Raw genomic sequence first — 20,250 nt, forward strand, 5'->3', positions numbered from 1 at the left:
AAAGTTGGACACTTAGCCAACTGAGCCACCCAGGTGCCCCTATACCACATCTTCTTTATCCATTCATCAGCCAGTGGACAGGTGGACTGCTTCCAATTTGTGTTCTTATTTTGAGTTCCTCTCAGTTACATTTATAATTATATTTTTTAAGTTATTATTATTTATCGATTTTAATTTTTTTTAAGTTGGATCCACACCCAGCATGGGGCCAGAATTCACAACCCTGAGATCTAGAGTCAAAAGTTCCACTGACTGAGCCAGCCAGGAACCCCCTACATTTATCATTTTATTTTATTATTTTTTTTTTAATTTTTTTTTCAACGTTTTTTATTTATTTTTGGGACAGAGAGAGACAGAGCATGAACGGGGGAGGGGCAGAGAGAGAGGGAGACACAGAATCGGAAACAGGCTCCAGGCTCCGAGCCATCAGCCCAGAGCCTGACGCGGGGCTCGAACTCACGGACCGTGAGATCGTGACCTGGCTGAAGTCGGACGCTTAACCGACTGCGCCACCCAGGCGCCCCTACATTTAATTCATTTTAAATGAGCACCTTCATTTCTTGTTATGTCAGCTATTGACATTATCTCTTTTCTCTCCATTTTCTTTCACCTCTCCTCTTGATTTCCATCACTCAAGTCTGCCATATATACTTTCATATTGTCAATGACCATGACCTTTACATTCTGCTCTGAAACTAAAGTTGACTCTTGAACAGTAAGGGTTTGAGCTATGCAGGTCCATTCATATGCAGATTAAAAAAAAATAAATACAGTACAGTATTATAAGTGTCTTTCTTTTCCTTATTAATTTATTAACAACATTTTCTTTTCTCTAGCTTACTTTATTGTAAGAATACAGTGTATAATACATACGACATACAAGACATTTTTAATCCACTGTTTATGTTACTGGTAAAGCTTCCTGTCAACAGTAGGCTATTAGTAGTTAAATTCTGGGGGAGTAAAAATTTTTACGAGGGTTTTTGACTGCATGGCAATTGGTGCACCTAACCCCCACGTTGTTCCAGAGTCAACTATGTAAGTAAATCTTTAGATTAATTCGAAGAGTTGAAAATCAGTTAACTATGTTTATTATATTATAACAAGGACAGATGCTCTTGGTTTGCCACCTGGCATCCGTCCCATCCTCACTTGACAGAACCTAACAGGACCCTGAGTTTTTCAAGTGTCTGCCCTCATCCACTTAGCCAAAATTTCCAGCAGAGGTCAGCTCTATTTTCAGCCAAACAAAGGATCCCACGTGAGCTATTCAGTGTTTCTCAAACTTGAATAGGCATCAGAATGACCTGGAAGGCTTGGTAAAGCACAGCCTGCTGAGCTACATTCACAGATATTCTGACTCAGTAGATCTGGGGTGTGGCCCAAGGATTTGAATTTCCAGCAAAGTTCTAGGTGATGCTAATTCTGCTAGTATGGGGACCTTACTTTGAGACTCACTGGTCTAAGTGAAGCATGGTCATTGCATTAATTAGGATATTGCTCTGGCTGTTTAATAGTGATCAGAATTAATGGACAGAAGTTCATTTCTTTATCACATAAAATTCTAAACTAGTAGGAGTGTAAGCTTAGCTTCATGAGAGCACCTTGGTGCCAGGTTCCTTCTGTCTGTTGCTGTCATCTCCTTAGGAATTGCCCTCATCTTCATGTTTGAAGCTGACTCGCTACCACTAAACCTTTGTGCTTGCTGAAGGGAAAGCATGAGGCAGTGGAGAGCATACAACTTTTTTTTTTTTAAAGATTTTATTTTTAAGTGATCTCCATACCAAATGTGAGGCTTGAACTCACAACCCTGAGATCAAGTTGCATGCTCTACCGACTGAGCCAGCTAGTCACCTCCATACAACTTGTTTTCTTTTTTTTTTCCTTTTAAGTAGGCTCCATGCCCAACTTGGGGCTTGAACTCATGACCCTGAGATCTAGAGTCACATCCTGTACTGACTGAGCTAGCCAGTCACGCCTCACCCCCCGATTATAACTCTTTTTTAAAGGAATAATCTAGAAATTGCCCACACGTCTCCAATCACATCCTATTGGCCAGAACTTAGTCACATGGCTACACGTAGGAACAAGGGAGGCTGGGAAAGGTGGCTCCTACTTTGGTGATTATGTATCCAGATAAAATTCAAGGGAGTTCTATTATAGAAAGGGAAGAAGAAGAGAATGAATATCAAGTAGCAATTAATCTCTCCAGTAGTGGTTCCATTCTCCTTTCCAGCAATTGTTTCAAGGTACACATGACACACTTTTGGCCAATTGAGACAAGAAAAGATGTCAGGTGAGGACTTCTGGGAAAGTTTTCTTCTCTCCAGGAGAGACATGGCATCTTCTCTGGGGTTCTATCATGTTGGTGTGAACCTTAAAAAAGAGCAGTGGGCATCTTGCTACTGAGAGAAGAGCCAGCTTTTGAATAAAGCTTACAAAGTAAAGCTGGCAGAGGGAAAGATGGAAAGAACATATGTGCTTGATGAAGACCCAGAACCACTGGGTTAACCAGTCAGCCTGAAACTTCCCTGCCTACAGTGCCCCTGTTATGTCAGATAAAAAATTCCTTCTTCTTCTTTTTTTTTTTTTTTTTTTTTTTTTTTGGGACAGAGAGAGACTGAGCATGAACGGGGGAGGGGCAGAGAGAGAGAGGGAGACTCAGAATCGGAAACAGGCTCCAGGCTCCGAGCCATCAGCCCAGAGCCCGACGCGGGGCTCGAACTCACGGACCGCGAGATCGTGACCTGGCTGAAGTCGGACGCTTTAACTGACTGCGCCACCCAGGCGCCCCAAAAAATTCCTTCTTCTTTAAGCCACATTGGTTTTTCTATAGTTTGGAGCCAAACCATCCACATGAATAATGTGGCTTTCTAATTGTTTTTCTTTCTTTTTATTTTTGCATTGTTGGCATCTTTGTATTAGCCTAAAATCACAAAGTTAGTATGAGACACTCAGCCCCTTCCCTTTTTCCCCAGATAATTTCCTCCTAGCCTCTTGCTTACTGGCCAGGTCTGCTACCCAGCTGTCACCCTGAGACTTCCCTTAATTGCTTTCCTCATTGGAAACCACCATTTCCTGCATGCCAGTGCTTTTCCTTGGCTTATTCCTTTGTCTTGCAGAGGCATATTGCCAAGTAACTTCCTAAGAAAAGATGTGGGAAGTGAATTTTCTGAGTCCTTGCATGTTGGGATTGGTAGGCAGATTGGCTTCCTTCTCAGGTATGGCCTCTCCATGCATCCTTCAGGCTGGAATTACCTTCACTGTGTTTCTCTGGTTACAACTTTCTTCTTTGTCTTCCAGAAATTTATTGAAAGATTTAGATCACCGATGGCCCTTTCCTCATCTCTTGATTGCTCCTCAATTATACCTCTTTATTTCTTTATTGTCATTTTAATGAGGCCTTAAGAAAAAGATCACATAAATATGTCATTCCTCCATCTTGAAGCAGAAGTTTTATCCCCTTTTAATAAGACTAATAAATAATTCAGACTTTGAAACCAGGTCATTAGATTGGATAATTCACGTTTCAGTATTCTGTGAAAGAACATCATCTTACTATTTCTCAAAAAAACACTTTTTTCAGCACGGTCAAGATAAAATTAAATGAACAAACTGTATTTGTCTGGGAATTTTCACCCACTCACTTTCCTGAATTTTCTTCAAATTACAATCAGGGAACTAGAGTTTCTACTGCCTATTTTCCATTAGTTATGAAAAAAAAAATTTTTTTTTAACCATTACTGCCAAAAGTGTGGCTGAACATCCAGGTCACTAGAAATTTACAGTTCTAAAACGTGTGTGTGTGTGTGTGTGTGTGTGTGTGTGTGTGTGTGTGTGTTAAAATAATTTTTCACTATTCAATTGAAATTCAGTATTTTTTTCAATAATTACATTGAAAAGAAAGAAAAGAGCTCTTAACTTTCATAAACACGTCAAATAAACGTAAGAAAAAGCCCATGTCAGCAGATATAATGGAAAGAACATGTAAACAGTAATATCAAAATGATGAATATTAATGGACCACTTAAATGAGCTCATATGTAAAGGCTGCAAATCAGCCTTTCTTGAGAGCCTACTATGTGCTTTGTAACTTTCATATGTTTCATGATAATTGCTCTCAATCTTGTGAGGATCTTATTTCTATTGCTAAAGAAACAGACTAAAGTAATTACCTTACATAAAGTCACACAGGAAAGAATTGGTTGGGTCAGGGTTCATGTCCACTTTTGCTGAACCCCAAAGTCTGTGCCCTTTGCACTTCATCATTCTGTAACATAGGTGAGGGCAACCATTCCAATCTGTATTCATTTCCTAGGACCTTTGTAACAAAGTGCCACAGATGGGTGTCTTAAAACAACAGAAAGTCATTCTCTTACAGTTTTGGAGGCTAGAATTCAGAAATACAAGGTGTTGGCAGGGTTGTGCTCTCTCAAAGGCTCTTGGAGAGAATCCGTCCCATGCTTTTCTCTTAGCTTCCGGGGTCATAGGCAATCCATGGTGTTCCTTGGTATACAGCTGCTCATCACTCTGCTTTTTTTCTTCTGTGGTCACATGGCATTCTCCCTGTGTGTGTTTGTCTTCAAATGGTCATCTTCTTATAAGGATGTCAGTCAGAATTGATCCAGTACTCCCCACCCCCCTCCCCCGACCCCCTGATCCCCAGCTCAAGTATGACCTCATCTTAGGTATTTATTTCATAATTTACGGGGCGCCTGGGTGGCTCAGTCGGTTAAGCGTCTGACTTCGGCGCAGGTCATGATTTCGCAGTCTGTGAGCCCAAGCCCCGCGTCGGGCTCTGGGCTGATGGCTCACAGCCTGGAACCTGCTTCCGATTCTGTGTCTCCCTCTCTCTCTGCCCCTCCCCCGTTCATGCTCTGTCTCTCTCTGTCTCAAAAAAAAAAAAAAAAAAAAAGTTAAAAAAATTAAAAAAAATAATTTACTTATTTTATTTTATTTTATTTTATTTTAATCCCAGTTAGTTAACATATAGTGTAATAATGGTGTCAGGAGTAGAATTTAGTGATTCATCACTTACATAGACACTCAGTGCTTATCCCAACAAGTGCCCTCCTTAATGCCCATCACCCATTTAGTCCATCCCCCAACCCAACACCCCACCAACAACCCTGTTTGTTCTCTGTACTTAAGAGTCTCTTATGGTTTGCCTCTCTTGCTGTTTTTATCTTATTTTTCCTTCCTTTCCTCTATGTTCATCTGTTGTGTTTCCTAAATTCCATATATGAGTGAAATCATATGATATCTGTCTTTCTCTGACTGACTTATTTCACTTAGCAGAATATACTCTAGTTCCATCCATGTTGTTGCAGATGGCAAGATTTCATTCTTATTGATTGCCAAGTAATAATCCAACTAATTATATTTTTAATTTCCAAAGGTCACATTCTGAGGTCCAGGGCGTTAAGATTTCAACATATCTTTTTGGGGTGACACAGTTCAACCCATAACATTATATAAGTTGGGTTTTCTCCTCTATAAAGTCTCTATTTCAACCATTTGCTCATGAACAAAGGTAGTATTAGTGTTGAGGAAGAAAAGTTTTCCATTACCCTTCAAAGTTCTTTTGGCTGGTCTAAAAATTAAGTTGACATGAGACAGGTTAACAGTAGCAAATAAAATTTGATTTCTTATGTACAGAGGCTCTATAAGAATATAAGGCCCACAAGCAGTTAGACAATGGAGGCTTCTATGACTTCCAGAGCTAAGGACAAAAAGGTAGGGGTGTGGGACCTCAAAGGGAAGACAATTCACAGGAAGATAAAAAAGAGTAAATATTTGATAAACAAATGTTGGCTGGGTCACACAGGAATAGTTGGACATAGAAAGGAATTTTAACAGACTTTGCTAAGCTTCTCCTTGTCTACCATACCTACTTTATATACACTGTAGTTATCCATTACAATAGCTCCTTTCCAGAAGCAGGTCCTCTAACTAAATTCTTTCAGGCAGTTAGGGGGAAGATCAAGGGTTCTTACTGAGCCTTATGTTTTTTTGTTTGGTTTTTTAAATATCAGCCTAAAATAATCCATCTGCCAAAGAGATATATTGCAGGGTGGTGATTTTGCTCCCCTACATTAGCTAAAAATTCTAACATAAAATTAGCTTACACAATATTCTAAAAATATGGTAAAATTATTACTGAAAGAAACCTGATTTGTAAGTGTTAAATCTGTATTAGAATCATATTATTGAAATATTTCATTTCAATGGATAATTTTTATTTGTGTTAAATTTTTCACACGTTAAAATATACCCAGGAGTTATTGTTATCACATTAGAAGTAATTGAACTACATTAATTCCTCCAAAAGAGTCTCGGCAAAAGTGATTTCAGGGTATTTAAACAATGCATTGTGATGACAACTAGGTCTTTTAGAATGTAAAGATTACCTTCAGTATACTGCCCTTTTTGTAGACTCTGAAGCATGACTAAAATAAGTGTGGAGCTCATCTCAATGCCAAGTCTAATTATTATCACTTAAATATTTAAAGTTTTATTGTTTCATTGCTGATGGTTCTTCCAGAAACTTCTAGCTGCTCATTGACACTAGATGTACGTGCTGTGTACTAATGTTTTATTTCTTTGAATAAACAGTAGATTTTTTGAGAGAGAGAGAGAGAGAGGGAGCACAAGCAGGGGAAGGGCAGAAAGAGGGGGACAGAGGATCCAAAGCAGGCTTTGTGTGGGCTTTGCATGGGCTTTGTGCTGACCACAGCGAACCCGATGTGGGACTGGAACTCAAAAACCGCAAGATCAGGACCTGAGCCCAAGTTGGATGCTCAACTGACTGAGCCACCCAGGTGCCCCTGCATAGATAGTAGATTATACCAAAGATTAAGACAGGGGTATTTCACAAATGCAAATAAATAAAGGATGATTTTGATGATTAAGGTACCTACTGTATTCTTTATAAAAGGGAATGTCTACGGAATTTGAATTCCCCTGGCTGGAACAATGATCTCTCTAGACTATAGCACAGGGCCCCTTTCAGGTGTCTAAAATTATCAAGAGGGACAAAGTCATAGTTGCAAAAGGGCACACATTTACATGTGCCTTGCATAAATCATTTTGCTCATGCTGCAGTTCTGTTACTTCTGTGGTTTCATTTCCCTTAACTTACTATCGATCACCAACCCCCTTCTTCCAGAGTGACAGTTTTAGTGTGAGGCAATATCATTTTCTGGTTATCCAAGTTGTTCTTCTAAGATTCCAGACATATGGAAGTTCATCCGTTTAGCAAAAGTAACCCGACTCCTCCCCAGGCCCTCCAGCTTTTCAACTGAGGAGTGCGAACATTTCTATTTAAAACGTACATGCTCGGCCTGAAGCTCCTAGCCTGCTTGTAGGCAAGTCCACTTTCCTCCCCAGCTATTTCTGAGTATCCTTGGGGTGGGTGAGGGTTGCTTATCCTTTCCACATTCCACTCTGGTCATCACTTCTCACCTCCCTCCCACCACCCTCTGGGCTTCTTTGTCATTCATCGCTCCCATTTCACAAACATTTCTCCACAACTTGCCCCTCTCTCTGATCTGATCTCTTCCCCTCTTACTCCACGTGCAGAGCCCTTTCTCATATTTCTCAAAGGATGTAGAGCAAGGCGGCCATGTTAAACAAACTTTATCAAGGCTTGAAAATAACACAAAGGAACTATTTTACAGAAAAGGGAAACTGAAGCCTGGATTACCTATTACTGTCAGTAGCATCCATTGGCCACACCCTTCAGTTGGGGTTTCCTTGGGCCATCTGTTCTCTATCCGCCCCCCTCCCAGACCCCCACCCCCAGCCCACCTCTGTGTTGTCTGAGCCCACTTCCTCCTTTTCAGTTGCCCCACCTCCACCACCTTCAGGTAAAGGAAACAAATCTAATAATTTAAAAAAAAAAAAAAAAGAAAGAAAGAAAGAAAGAAAAAAAAGAAAAAAAAAAGCTGTTCTCCAAATGAAGACCCCCCGCCCTTCTCTTACATCCTTGAAAGGCACATTAATAACAGCATTACATTCTCAAACAGCACCTACCAACCCATCCCAGTCTGAACCACAAGCATTGGGATTACTCAACTGCTAGCTCTCCCTGAGAACAATGGACAGAAAGGACTCATGAAAGGTCCCTCCTGGAACAAAATAAAGGTCTCTTTCAAGCTTTTGTGCAGAATGCAGACACTGCTCCAGTTTTACATCAGCACTTTAAAATTCTTCCTGCTACCAATATGTGTCAACACTACCTACTGAAGATCTATTATGGGTTAGGTACTACCGTGTTAGTGACGTGAGAGGTTCCAAAGAATAGGGACTTTCCCTGGCCTCCGGAGCTTCCATCAGTGGGACCACTCACTGAAAATGGATTCCAGTCCTGGTTCAGTCGTGTGTTAGCTGTGTGTCCTCGGATAGGTCACCTGAACTCTCAGAACTTTTGTAATCGCCACCTTTCAAATGGGGAGGAAAATACTAGCCTCCGATATGCTTTCAGGGTTTTGCAGGAAGTGAGAATATAAGAAAGTAAGCACTTATAAAATTGTATGCAAATGCACACTGTTATGATTACTAAATCTCAATCTATCCTAAGAGATTCTTAGGATGAGCAGTTGTCCTGTGGAAAGTAGTTTTTGTGGATTCTGGGATGTTTCTGGAAGCTGGTTGGAAGCTGGAAGGAAGAAAGAGACACCTTTGAACACAGTCATATATAATATCCAAAGTGATTATGCCAGGGTCCCAGTGTATGGAGGTATTAAAAATAAAATAACAATTAAACAATTCTTTAAATGAGATACAATAATAATTAAACTCCAAAAGGAAGCCCAAGGAGTGAGCTCTGTAGGTGAGCACTGAGCATAAAAATTGGAGCTCCAGTCTCCTGGGTGCAAAACCTTCCACTATCAGCAAGACTTCGATGGAGATACTGAAATTTTCTTTGCCTCTATTTCCTCATTTGTAAAAAAAAAAAAAAAAAAAAAAAAAAAAAGTGCCATTACAGCTCCCATTTCATAGTATTTCTGTGAGGATTAATTAAGCTAATACGTGTAAGGCCTGTAGAAGTTTACATGAGAAATGGCATAACACAACAAATGTTAACCACTGTTATATCTGGAGAGTTTAATGATGGTTTGCCCCAGATTTGAGACTTTTCTTTTTTTTAATGTTTACTTATTTTTGAGAGAGAGAGAGAGAGAGAGAGAGAGAGAGACAGAGTACGAGCAGGGAAGGGAGAGAGAGGGAGATACAGAATCCGAAGCAGGCTCCAGGCTCTGAGCGGTCAGCACAGAGCCCGATGCGGGGCTCCAACCCGCGAACCATGAGATCATAACCTGAGCCGAAGTCAGATGCTTAACTGACTGAGCCACCCAGGCACCCCTGAGGAGACTTTACTACTTAAGGTCAGAATGCTTAACTGAAACCTTTGAGTGTGATGATTGTATTTTATTTATTTATTATTGTTGTTTTAAGTAAGCTCAATACCCAGTGTGGGGCTTGAACTCACAACCCCAAGATCAAGAGTCACATGCTCTACTGACTGAACCAGGCTGGCACCCCTATGATTGTACTTTATATGTCTGCTAGTGAATGATGTGAACTAACCCCAATAATCCTTCCCTTCTCATTCTACCTTGCAAGGTCCTTCGGCGTAAGCCGTTGTACATCTATCGATTACTGTTGGACAGCTATAAAACGTCTCCATTTTTATTCACTCTCTCCTCATTTGTGCACCAGATATCATGCTGTCACTGTGGCTCTCTTTGTAACAGTATTCTGCTTGTGTCTCCAGAGACAGGGCTGAGAAAGAAGTAGAATTGTCTTAGAAACAAAGCTTTCATTGAATATTCTCAAATGCTGTGTATGTATGTGTGTGCGCATGTATGTGTGTTCTCTGTTGTTTTGTTGACTCATATCCAGCTGGTGGTCAGCTTTTCTTCCTAGACTTTCTTCCTTGGTTCCATCTGACCAATGCTTTCCCGGTTTGTGTGTTTATGGAATTTATTCGTTCCTTATCCACAAAAATCTACCTCTGTAACCTCAAAATGTATGTGGGTGTGCCTGTCAGGGACGAACAGTACAGCGTTGTGTCTTGGAGCCAGCCTATACTCCGTATGAGATCCCAGGACAAGAGCATTTACTCTGGGCCAAATGTCATTTACAAATACAAAAAGCTGGTCCCTTAGTTGAATGACCTCCAGACTCTCTGGGGTGAGGAAATGGGCAAGGTTGGTAGGCAGTTTCAGGTTGAACCTGTTTGGTTTCTTTTCGCTGCGGCAAGGTGACCACGGTTTAGGGTTTTGCTTTCCCTGCTCTGGAGTTTGAGAGCTTCCCTGGTGAACTTGGAGGTGAATGAGGTAACTGTCTCACTTTATCCTAACAGGGGCTGCTTTGTAACCCAGACAGCCAGTCTAGTATTCTAGCGAGCCAGGGGCATGTTCTCAAAGAGACACACGTACTCGCGAGAGCATCACCTTCCCTGTGCCAAAGTACCTGGTGAGCTTCAGAATCGTAAATCAGCCGTGTGCAATGCCAACAAAGGGAACTAACCTGTGACTCAGTATTTTTAACAGAATGCAAGAACCTGCGATGTGTTTGTCTGCTCTGGGATCATCTGGAACCCTCTTTCACAACACTGATGCTGAGAAGCATATGCTTCCTTGCCTTCCTTTCCTGTTTCTAGAACTCCTTTGATTGGCATTTTCCAGGACTACACCCCCCCCCCCCTTCCTTTCTTCTTGTCTTTAGTTTTAACTTTATACCTCCCTTTTTAAAATGCACATTATGTTCATACAATATGTGGTGTATTTAGAAATTTTATCCTGCTTTTCTTTAAACTTAGTGTATTTTGAGCATTCCCCCATGAAATTAAATTTTTTTGGAAACATAACTCTTGATGATTATATAATATGAGAACTTATGTACTATGATTCTTTAACTGTTATTTTTTTTTGACATTTGGACTGTCACTTTTCAATATTGCATTTAATTCAGATGTTGGCTAGCTCTTTTATCTGTGTGGGATGACTCCGGGCAAGTCCCCTGCTAACTATGACACAAAATTTTAAAAAGTCATATTAATTGATAAATTAATAAAAGTGTGCCATTCAGGTAGGCCTGCTGTAGGGAAGAAAAATATTTTTCCCCTATCCATCTTAGTTTTAGTGGCTGGGCCCTGCAAATCAGACTGACAAATTGATTAACAAGAGAAAAACGGAGGTTTACTAACGTGTGCATTGTACACGTGGGAGTACTCTGTGATGAGTAACTCAAAGAGAATTTATTTAGCATTTAAAAAAAATTTTTTTAATGTTTATTTATTTTTAAGAGACAGAGAGAGACAGAGTGAAAATGGCGGAAGGGCAGAGAGAGAGGGAGACACAGAATCTGAAACAGGCTCCAGGCTCTGAGCTGTCAGCACAGAGCTGGATGCGGGGCTCGAACCCACGAACTGTGAGATCATCACCTGAGCGGAAGTCAGAGGCTTAACTGACTGAGCCACCCAGGTGCCCCTATTTAGCATTTTAAAAAATATTTATTCATTTTTGAGAGAGAATGGGGGTGGGGCAGAGAGAGAGAACCCCAGGCAGGCTCTGCGCTTTCAGTAAGGAGCCTGACATGGGGCTCGAACCCACAAACCATGAGATCACGACTTGAGCTGAAATCAAGAGTTTGATTCCTAACCAGCTGAGACACCCACGCGCCCCTATGTAGCATCTTTTTTTTTTAAATTTTTTTTAATGTTTATTTTTGAGACAGGGGGAGACAGGGTGCGAGTGGGGGAGGAGCAGAGAGAGAGGGAGACATAGAATCCGAAACAGGCTCCAGGCTCCGAGTTGTCAGCACAGAGCCCGATGCAGGGCTTGAACCCACTAACTGTGAGATCATGACCTGAGCCAAAGTAGGATGCCCAACCAACTGAGCCACTCAGGCGCCCCCTTATGTAACATCTTAATAATAATTCTGTAGAATAATTTTGTGGAAATGTGACAAGACAAAAGAAAATGACTCTGAGCTCCTAGTGGTGGCAAATTGCAAGAAAGCAAATAAATCGGGAAACTAAGGAAGATAAAGGCTAGTTAATAAAGTTTGTTATGTAGATTCCTCTGGCATCATCTCCAGGCTGATAAGGGCCTAGGGTTGTCTCTGGGGGTTAATTTCTCTCCTCTCTGGTAGAGATGGGAAGGAGGGGAGCACCTTTACAAACTGATGCCTTGCTTTTTGGCAAATGGGGGGAAAGCAGAGAGCTTTTCGTGTATCTCTTTGTTCTCAGTGGTGCTCAGCTCAAGATAATCCTTATGCCAAGTGGCACATTTTAGGGCACGTCCTACTACACTTCACTGTGCTTAATGCCAGTCATCTTCACTAGTGTGGGATCCTCTTCTAAGGAGACTTCTGCCTCTGAGGGCCAAACTTAACCGTCCTCATCTGAACCCATGAACCCCCCTGTACCACTCACAACTGACAGAACCAGGTGGACATCGAGCCAAGTGCAGGCCAGAGGCAATGGTATGGGCCAGTGGGAGAGGACAGCTGGGTCAAACTGAGAAGCCATGAGAGCAGGAAGCAGTTACCTGAGGGAGGTAAAGGTGAGAACATGCAGAGAGAGAAGTGATGAGGGAGAAAACACAGTGGGAGACAGAGAGCCTGGAGATTTGAGTTTCAAACCTGGTTCAGCCTCTTGACCTTGAGGAATTTCCTTAACTCCTTCAAACCTCACTGTTCTCACCTGTAAATGGAGATAATCACACTTAGCTCATAGGCTTTGGGGGAGGATTAGAGATAGTGTGTATAGAGGGTATATGACAGAATAGGACCTCACCAAATGGTAGCTATTACTAAGCATAAAAGTATCTTTTAGAAAGGAAATAAATACAGTAGCATCTTCTAAAATCATCACTTATAATAAAGAATAAACTATATGGAGGAAGTAAAGAGTTTATACAACACAATAGCTAGATTTTAAGTTCTTAAAACATAGCCTGTTTTAATGACATGTTTATAGTCGGTACTTAGCACAGCGCCTGACAAATCTTAAGTGTTCAGTGAACGCGTATTGCCTTTAGCAAATAGCTTCAAAGCAAGATTTTTCTTGGACTCCAGTACCACTCAGATACCCAGTTGACTGAGCATTTTTACTGATTTAATCACCCTGCCATGACTTGCCTCAGTGTAACTCACTGAGCCCCTTGCATGAGGAATCACTGCTACAATTCGTTTCACTCTGAGAGGCTGGGGTTTATTAGGTCATTTTTTTTTCCTTCAGTCTATTCCCTATTCCTTTTCATTCTCATTTGCTCTGTAGTTTCTACCAGATTTCACAAGCTACAAACAAAAGACCTTTCATAAAAGTAACTTCCTACTGTAACTTCTCCCCCCGAAATCTGCTGAGAAGACAAAAAACAATCACAAAAGAGATGAAAACACAAGCCAGGCTAGTTCCCCAAATCTTTAATAGGATACCAATATTGATATTAGGTGAAAAGTTTCCCCAAGGTCCTGGAAGTAACCCTTCACTCAAGGAAGGATGAGCCAGGGAGGGAGAGGGAACATTTCCATATCAAAGAGTGTGAGGTATGTAAACACCTGTTGTTTTTGTCTTCTCAGAGCAACAACACTCGCTACTCCAGGGAGCTGGTCTTCCCAGAGCCCATAGGATTCCCATGGGAATGATGATGGGGGTAGGCATTCCATCCAATCACGACTCCCCAGCCATGTTAACACAATGAGATTGGGCACTGACCCAAGCAAATCCAATCTTATTTATTTCAAGGGATTTGATATATGAAATATTGGGAAAGAGAGGGAGTCTCTCATTTTTATACCATGAATTATATGGTTATACATATGATTGGTACTACCAGGAGTCATATTTTCTACATAGAATGCATTTATTTGTATCAGAAGAGAATTAGGTCACATAGGGGAACAGAGAGAGAAAAAAAAAAAGCAGAGACAAACATAACCTGAGAGGAAAAGTGGGAAATATAATCTTGATGACATCATTTAAACACCTGAATGCAGCTGTGACTAAACCCTTTGTTTGGGAGAGTGGATCCTAAGAGTAGGAAATGAGTGCTAACGTCCCCACCTCCACCCACTTCTGGCTCCAGGCTTGGTAAGTTGGTAAAAATGTCTTATTAAAGAAAGAGGGAAGTTACTGTGCACAAATACAAGGAAGGAGGGGATGAGGAGAAGAAGTGGAAAAAGAATAATGAGAGAAGAAGATGATCCAGTCCTGTGATAGGAACCCCTCCTTAGAGCTTTTCAAATTTTAACCAGATTCAATGAAAGGTCATTAAATATCAACGTCAGTCCATTTCTGGGAGAAATTTTTTTAAAATTTTTTTAAAAAGGGTATGTAGTTTTGTATGCTCATAGTTTTGTATCTATGACATATGGAGAAGGAAAGATACAGGATTTAGTTGATATTGTGAGGTCTTTGATCTTTTATAGGTCCTGAAGTTGACAAAGGGCCAAGAGGCCTTAGCTAACATCTGAATTATAGATATGAAAAGAAAGAGGAAGATTCAAGACACACATAATAAGTGTTCCTAGGGAAGAGAGCCAATATATATATATATATATTCACAGTTGATAAAAGAAGATTCTCCTGAAAGAAGAAACCTAAATCTTCAGGTTAAAACAAGACATCAAGGAGTGGCTGAGTGGCTCGGTCAGTTGAGTGTCGGACTTCTGCTCAAGTCATGATCTCATGGTCCATGAGTTGGAGCCCCACATTGGGCTCACTGCTGTCAATGCAGAGCCCGCTTTGGATCTTCTGTCTTTCTCTCTCTGCCCCTCTCCTGCTTGCCCACATTTGCGCACGTGTGCGCCCTCTCTCTCAAAAATAAATGAGCATTAAAAAAGAAAACATCAAGAAAACAGTGATAAGATCAAGACAAGATCAAAAAGTGATCAAGGTCAAGACATCTCCTGATGAATTTCAAGTATGAAAAAAGTGTTACAAGCATCCAGGAATGACTTGTCACCTTTAAAGAAAAATAATATATATCAGGCAAGCCTTGGATGTCTATCCACAGAGACACTAGAAACAAGGTAATGGAGCAGTGTTGCAAAGAAAAAAATATGATACAGAATTCTTAGCCTAGCCAGGATATCTTCCAAATGTAAAGCCTTGAGAAACACAATCTTAAATATGTAAGAGCTTTGTAAATTTTAGTATTAATAAAATGTTTCTGAAAAATCTACTTAAAAATAACCCTGCTATCTGAGAGAATAATCAAATTTAGAATTTATAAGTTAAGAAGCTACAATGGAGATAGATTAGCAATAAATACTGTAGTCTACTAAACAGAATTAAATAATTTAAAACTGTGGTACCCATTGCTCCTGAATATTGTGATTATGGCTTCTGAAAGAAATATGTTTTTATTATTTTATTTTATTATTTTTAAAAATATTTATTTAAGTAATCTCTACACCAATGTGGGGCTCAAATTCATGACCTCGAGATCAAGAGTCGCACACTCTTCTGATGGAATTAGTCAGGTGCCCCTGTTTTTATTATTTTACACAATGAAAATATAAGAATAATTTGGCAATAATAGATGGAGATAAAAAAAAAATTACAGAATATGCCAACTAAAAGCAAAACATTTGTAGCTGGTTCACGGTGATAGACTAAACAGACATGTTCCCCTTCCTCCCCAGGATCCTCTGAGAAGGTGGAAAAGAAGCCGAAAGACAATTCAATGGCAAGAGTGCTGGAAAGTGGAGAAAGAGCATAGACCACAAAGTTGGAAGTATTCATGGAAGACAGAAGAGTTTGCATGGACAAAAAAAAGTAAGTAATACCACAACCCCAAATATGAGAAGTAAGAGAGATTTTTCCCTGGGGAAGCATCTGGAGAGGCTCTATGCTCAGAGACAAGAAATCTAGCACAGTGGGGACACCTGGGTGGCCCAGTCAATTAAGCAACCACCTTCTGCTCAGGTCACAATCTCATGGTTCATGGGTTTGAGCCCCACACTGGGGACTGTGCTGACAGTGCAGAGCCTGCTTCAGATCTTCTGTCTCCCTCTCTCTCTGCCCCAACCCTGTTCTCTCTCTCTCTCCCCAAAATAAATAAACATTAAAAAAAAAACTAAAGGGGTGCCTGGGTGACTAGGTTGAGCGTCACACTTCGGCTCAGGTCGTGATCTCAAGTTCCTGGGTTCAGGGCCCGTGTCGGACTCTGTGCTGACAGCTCAGAGCCTGGAACTTGCTTCAGATTCTGTGTCTCCCTCTCTTTCTGCCCCTCCTCTGCTTGCACTCTGTCTCTCTCTCTTTCAAATATAAAATAAACATTAAAAAATTTGTTTTAATTAAAAAAACATCCAGCACACTTGGAGAGGGGGTGACATCAGGCCAGGTCTAGCCTTTGAGGGGACTGGCAGCTTCTATTTCCTTTCCTCTTGGAGCTCTTGGAACCCAGCTACCTCTCCGAACCCAGAAACCGCTCTGTAAAAAGCACAGGCCACGTGGGAAGGCCACCTGAAGGTGCTACAGTCAACAGACCCAGCTAAACTTCCAGCCCCCAGCAAGTGCCCGAGAGTGAGCCATCTGAATGACATAGCCCTCGGGAAAGCTCAGAAGAATCCGCGTCAGCTCACCTCTCACAGAGCAGAAGCCTGACCCAGCAGAGCCCAGTCAACCCACAGAATCACTGGAAATTGTACAACCGTATGTAAGTGTTGAAAATACTGATAATGAAAGAGAATACTATAATGAATACATATTGAGAGCTGAAAAGGGAAGGAGACTTAAAAGATATGGAAGGAATCAAGACAGCAATATACTTTAAAGTGTTAGTTATAACCTCCAGAAAAACAAACCCAGAAAATCTTAAGTTATTTCTGGAAAGTGGGACTACGGGTAGGAAAAATTCAGAAAGTAGTTTATATTTTTTATTATACACTCTTCTTTGTTTTTCCTTTTTTTCTTTTGCCATGTAAGTCTACTTCCTTATGATTATTATTTTTTAATTTTTTAAATGTCTTTATTTTATTGTTGAGAGAGACAGAGCACTAGTCAGGGAGTGGCAGAGGGCGGGGGGTGGGGGTGACACAGAATCTGAAGCAGGCTCTAGGCTCTGAGCTGTCTGTCTGCACAGAGCCTGACGCGGGGCTCGAATTCACAGACTGTGGGATCATGACCTGAGCTGAAGTCGGATGCTTAACTCACTGAGCCACGCAGGCGCCCCTACTTCCTTATTATTTTTAAGAAACCTAGTTAGAAAGTTATATTTAATGCATAAAAATAAAGGAAAGAAATAGAACAAAATAGTTTCTTCCTTTTAAAAATTTTATCAATTTATATTATTATATATAATAAATATAAATAAGTATAATATAAAAATATTTTAAAAATCAATTTATATGTATAAAGACTGATTAGGTGAAAATATAAAACCCAACCATCTGTACACTGAAAATAAAAGATGTCAGAAAGACTAAAAATGAAAGAAGGCAAAAGTGTAGTCAGCCAATTCAAGAAAAAGAAAGTAATAGTGAGATGTTTAATTTAAGGCAAAAAGAAATACGTAAGACAAAGAGGTTCACTTAATAATAATTAAAGATATTTATGCGCAATGAATAAGTAAACATCATGGAACTTTATACAACACATAAAGCATCAAAATATATGAAGCACAAACTTCAAGAGGTAGAATAAGAAGCAACAAAAATATAAAAACTGAACAATTAACACCCTTTTCTCAGATAGTATTAAGAAAAACTAAGATAAAAGAGGATAAAATAATGATTAAAAGGTTAAATAGGTATGTGTTAAAGACTACGAGGGGCACCTGGGTGGCTTAGTCAGTTAAGCATCTGACTCTTGGTTTCAGCTCAGGTCACAGTCTCGTGGTTTGTGACATCAAGAGCCCCGTGTCGAGATCTGCACTGACACTGTGTGGCCTACTTGGGATTCTCTCTCTCCCTCTCTTTCCATCCCTCCCCGACTCATGCACGCACACGCGCTCTCTCTCAAAATATATAAATAAACATTTAAAAAAAAGATTATGAAAAAATAGAAGAAACTTTTCTTGCTCTTAACAAGAGTTTAGGGAAAGGGGCAAGGAGATGATAAACTTTGCATTTATACATCTTTAGTATATTGTCATACTTCATATAGCAAACATTTATACATTATTGTTGAAATATGAAAGACATCAAATAGAGAAAATTTAGAACAGTTTATAAACCTGGGTACATTTTCTTTTTTTTTTTTTTTTAATTTTTTTTTTTTTTTTTTTAACGTTTATTTATTTTTGAGACAGAGAGAGACAGAGCATGAACGGGGGAGGGTCACAGAGAGAAGGAGACACAGAATCTGAAACAGGCTCCAGGCTCTGAGCGGTCAGCACAGAGCCCGACGCAGGGCTTGAACCCACGAACCGTGAGATCATGACCTGAGCCCAAGTCGGACGCTTAACCGACTGAGCCACCCAGGCGCCCCTGGGTACATTTTCAAACACATTTTCTTTGAAAACATTAAGAAATTATTACTGTGGTTTACTGTAAATATTGCACAAAGAACACCTCAAAAATATCCCCAAAGAAGAGAGTATGGCCTGCTTTTTTCTTCTGACAGAAATGTAATTTAAAAAATGTAATAAAAAAGATAATTAGCAATAAAAGTGACTGGGCAAAGCAAAGCTCAACAGATTGGAAATTTTATGATGATCAGTAGAAAAGAATAAAATAGTAGTAATAATGATAATATTGGAAATAGTAATAATACAGATCAAAACACATGAGGCAAAATATACCAAGAGGAAACTTCATGACCTCCAATGCCTTCATTCCTTATCAAGGAAAAGGAAGAATTTTTCAATAAGTAAACAACTAAAAAAGTTGTTTAAAGAATGACAAGAATATTCCAAAGAAAGAATAGCAACGAAACAAATGAACTAGAAAACGTGTTACATAACTAACCAGTTCTTAGAACACAAGAACTAAACAAAACCTACCCCAGGAAGTGTAATAAAGGTACTTAGGCCATCATGGGAAAAATTGGAGAAAGCATAAATACACAGAAAACAAGGAAGGAGGAAAATCCAGACCGGCCCCACCATTCCACCCGCTAGTCTGTAACTCATGGTAAGGACTCCATTTCTTCAGGTGCTTCATTTGTGAGAGTTACAGTTCAGGAGACTCTGGAATTAACCCTTATAGATGAAAATGCTGAGCAGTGAGTGGAGAGTAAAACAATAGCCATATTGATATGAAGTCCTAGGGGCAGGATGTTTCTGTGGTAGTGCTTAAGATTAAGAGACACACAATAGTTAGTAAACTAAGAAAACCTGACTTCCAGCAACAGGTTTTGTTATGGAGAAAGACGAAATCCTCATCTGATTGGCTGTCCATCAACCAGACGCTCAGGCACCATTTGAAATGGTGGATGAAGCTACAATTGATGTGACCAGCAGTAGACAAGAGGCATCTGCTCAAAGTCAAACAGAAAACTGTGCTACTTCTTTATTCTGGAGTATGACGTCATTATCGTATTCTTATGTTGGGAAAATATGATTTAATTCAGCCACATCTTGGTAGGTTTTCCTGAACATCACTTTTATTTCTCTATAGGAGATAAATTATCTGGTATATGTGCATAAGCAAAGTGCATTTCTTTTGGTTTTCTTTCATTAAGTTCAATGGTCACAGTAGTAAAAATCAACAAGAAAAAGAATCCATTCTAAGAAAATGCTACTTTTTCCCATAAGTAGTGTGCTCATTCAACTTTTTATAATTTCATTAGGGTTAACAACAACAACATTTATATGCCTTTCTTCACAAAATAAAAATCAATGTTTTCTTTGTATCATTATTAAAACTAAGGTTTAATTCATAATCTTCTGTGTGTGTATATAGGTCTATGAAAGAAAAAAACACGTAAGGGAAATTGATTCTAGAATCTGGATAGTCGTTCCTACATATTATGGATCTTCATGTTCAAATACATTTCTAGTTTAAATTCCAAGTATTTTGGTTATTTAGAATTTAGAATTTTGGGGTACCTGCCCGGCTCAGTCGATAGAGCATGCAACTCTTGATCTTACGGTTATGAGTTCAAGCCTCATGTTGGGTGTAAAGATTACTTAAAAATAAACTCTAAAAAAAAAATTATTTAAAATTTCATTAGTAATTATGTTAGAGTATTGGGCTCTGAAAATGTGCTCTATATACTTTCCACTCTTAAATTTTATCAATAGGTTCTTTCTTGCCTGATAATAAATTCCACTGACACTGGAAAAGTAT

General features: G+C 39.8%; 1 long non-coding RNA gene across 2 annotated transcripts in view; it reads left to right on the top strand.

The window, feature by feature from the left end:
• Positions 1–20,250, top strand: part of LOC132665803 (uncharacterized) — a 134,365-nt gene that overhangs the window by 26,066 nt on the left and 88,049 nt on the right. For both annotated transcript variants that reach the window (XR_009604290.3, XR_009604289.3), the window contains exons 3-4: positions 15,661–15,793; positions 16,411–16,676. This is a non-coding gene — a long non-coding RNA (uncharacterized LOC132665803). The remainder of the gene's footprint in view (positions 1–15,660; positions 15,794–16,410; positions 16,677–20,250) is intronic.

Source organism: Panthera onca, chromosome D3 (genome assembly GCF_046562875.1).
Source record: "Panthera onca isolate mPanOnc1 chromosome D3, mPanOnc1 haplotype 2, whole genome shotgun sequence".
NCBI lineage: Eukaryota > Metazoa > Chordata > Mammalia > Carnivora > Felidae > Panthera > Panthera onca.